The sequence below is a fragment of the Rhinopithecus bieti genome, unplaced genomic scaffold, assembly GCF_001698545.2.
Source record: "Rhinopithecus bieti isolate Rb0 unplaced genomic scaffold, ASM169854v2 scaffold_20154, whole genome shotgun sequence".
NCBI classification, from domain to species: Eukaryota; Metazoa; Chordata; class Mammalia; order Primates; family Cercopithecidae; genus Rhinopithecus; species Rhinopithecus bieti.
Window position 1 is genome coordinate 758,104 of NW_016809732.1, and position 2,924 is coordinate 761,027.

Consider the following 2,924-nt stretch of genomic DNA (forward strand, 5'->3'; position numbering starts at 1 on the left):
TTTTGAGACAGAGTCTCGCTCTGTTGCCCAGGCTGGCACGATCTCAGTTCACTGCAACCTCTGCCTTCTGGGTTCAAGTGATTTTCCTGCCTCAGCCTCCCACATGCCAGGCTAATTTTTGTATTTTTAGTAGAGATTGGGTTTCACCATATTGGTCAGGCTGGTCTTGAACTCCTGACCTCGTGATCTGCCCTCCTTGGCCTCCCAAAGTGTTGGAATTACAGGTGTGAGCCACCATGCCCGGCCCAAAATAAATCTTGATCTCAATCAACATTTGGATCAGGGGTTCTATGGAGGGGGGAAGGTCCCAGGCCTTAGGGAATTGTCCTATTGGTTTGAACAATCAAGATAGCCCAAGCTGGTGCCAAGCACTGAAAGGAGATTTGTTAAACATCTGGGCTACTGCCACTCAGAGGCCCTTCCATTGGTTACCAACTTGTAAACCAAAAAGTACCTGAGACAGGTCTCAATCAATTTAAGGACATAGTCTTAATCTTGGAAAAATAAACTTGTAAATTAATGGAGACCCATCTCAGATACTTTTTGGTTTACAGGAAGAACATCCTCACAGAGCTGAGTGGGGAAAACAGGTTCTGCCTTCTCCTTGTGCCCCCATCGAACATCCCCATTTCCACAGCATGGGCTGCCATTTTACAGCTGATGGTTTTCGCCTCTATCTGTAGGGATCAACTCACTGCAATCTCCGACTGCTGGGTTCAAGGGATTCTCCTGCCTCAGCCTCCTAAGTAGCTGGGATTACAGGCACATGCCACCATGCCCAGCTGATTTTTGTATTTTTAGTAGAGACTGGGTTTCACCATGTTGGCTCCGATGGTCTCGATCTCCTGACCTCGTAATCCGCCTGCCTAGGCCTCCCAAAGTGCTGGGATTATAGGCGTGAGCAAGCTCACTCCTGGGAGCTTTATTTTCAACTGCCTAGATGGCTTAAGCACCTCAATTTTACATGCCCAAATGCTAAGATCAAGGGAAGAATGAACTTCCCCCTATTTCCCACCTCCCAATAGTGGCATAGAAGAAGAGCCAGCCCCCACCCGCTGGCCCATGAATGCAATTGTGCCTTTACAAGTGGTAATTTCAAAGCTTCTGCTGTTTCTTTGTGTGCGTAGCTGACAGGAGCCTTTAAGAAGTCTTGGCTCAACCTGGGACCCTTTCTTGTTCCTGGCAGGCCCCAGGGTGAGTGAAGTATTAGCGGAGGATTAGAGAGGTTGCCTTACAAACTATAGGGCTCTTACCAACGCTTTCCTTTCCTTTTTAAGGGTTAAACGGTACTATTCTGAGAAGGAAAGTTTGCCCTTTGGAAATATGTGGGTGTCTGATTCAGCAAATATGAGCTGGATTATCAGAAAAATGAAGAGGCTTTTCTGCAACTCACTTGGCTTGTGAGATTTTGAAGGGGTCTGGACTTGATGCACCAAAGCTCATGTGGCCAAAGGCCACCACACTCCCTGGCAGGAGTCCCCTGGCATTAATCTAGATTCTCGATTCTAGACTTAGACTTGAGGGTGTACTGGGAAAGGAATGAATCTGGCTCATGAGCCATGCCTCAGACAGTTCCTCTTCTAAGGTTAGGGTACACTTGGAGAGTGAGGACAGAAGGGGAACAAGGATAAGAACTGGGACACCCTGAACGACCCCGTGAGAAGGGTTTATTGTTTGAGGATAAAGAAGTTGGCAGTTCTAGATGAGGGTCTTAGGGGGTCCAGGCCCTGTTGAGAACTGGAGGGTAAAACAAGATTCGGTACAAATGCTGTTGGGAAGAAAAAACTTTTCCTCTGCCCTCTTATGTTCAATACCTGGGGACATGCACATTAAACTAACAAAAGACAGATTAGCAAGAGAAGAGTTTATTCGTGCTAGGAATGTACATATATGCAGAAAATTCTCAGTAATGAGTAACTCAAAGGGGTGGTTAGAAGCAGGGGCTTATACACCTCATTTAGTAGAGGAAAGAAAGAAGGGAGAAAAGTCTCCCATAGGAGGAACAAACAGGTTTCTTTAGGAAAGACAAGGAGTTCTTAGGAGAACAAATAGGAGATAAGAAAGTGTGTGATAATGTTTGTCTATGTATGTATGAGTGGGCCTTCTGTCTTCTTCAAGACCATAAAACTCTCCCAGAGAAGGGATTTATGGTACATTTACTCTTTAAAAAAATTTTTTTGTTTGAAACAGGGTCTCACTTTTGTCACCCAGGCTGGAGTGCAGTGGTGTGATCTCAGCTTGCTGTAGCATCCATCTCCTGGGTTCAAGTGATCCTCCTGCAACAGCTTCCCAAGTAACTGGGACTACAGGCATGCACCCAGCTAATTTTTATACTTTTTGTAGAGACTGGGTTTCACCGCGTCGCCCAGGTTGGTCTCAAACTCCTGAGCTCAAGCAATCTGCCTGCCTTCACCTCCCAAAGTGCTAGGATTACAGGCGTGAGCCACTGTGCCTGGCCTGGATTTACTCTTAATTTCTTTCCTGGGAACAGACCTGCCACCAGAGGGAATTTACATCAGTCTTCATTTCTCAGAAGTTCCTGCTTTTAATCAGATAAGGGAAGCTACGAGAAGGCTTCTTTCTGCATCTGTTGAATTTCAGGTGTCTTCAGTTTAAAATAATCTTTACATACACTCTAAGGTTCCAAGTTATTCCCCACCCCACATGACTTGGTAGTTGCTCAATAAATGTTTTTAATGAATGAATGAATGAATGAAAGAATGGATGAACACAGTAGGGGTTAGGTAGAGAGGCTATTGTTTGCTGGCCAAGCATGTGGCCCAGGGATTTGGATGAAGATGAAGTCTAATTTTCCCCCTTTGGTTGGCGGGGGGGGTTGTTCCATACAGCCAAGCTGGGACCCCACTGGACTCAGTGGTATATCTGAAAAGTGGCAAAGGCTGAAAAGCATCAGCCAACTCTTT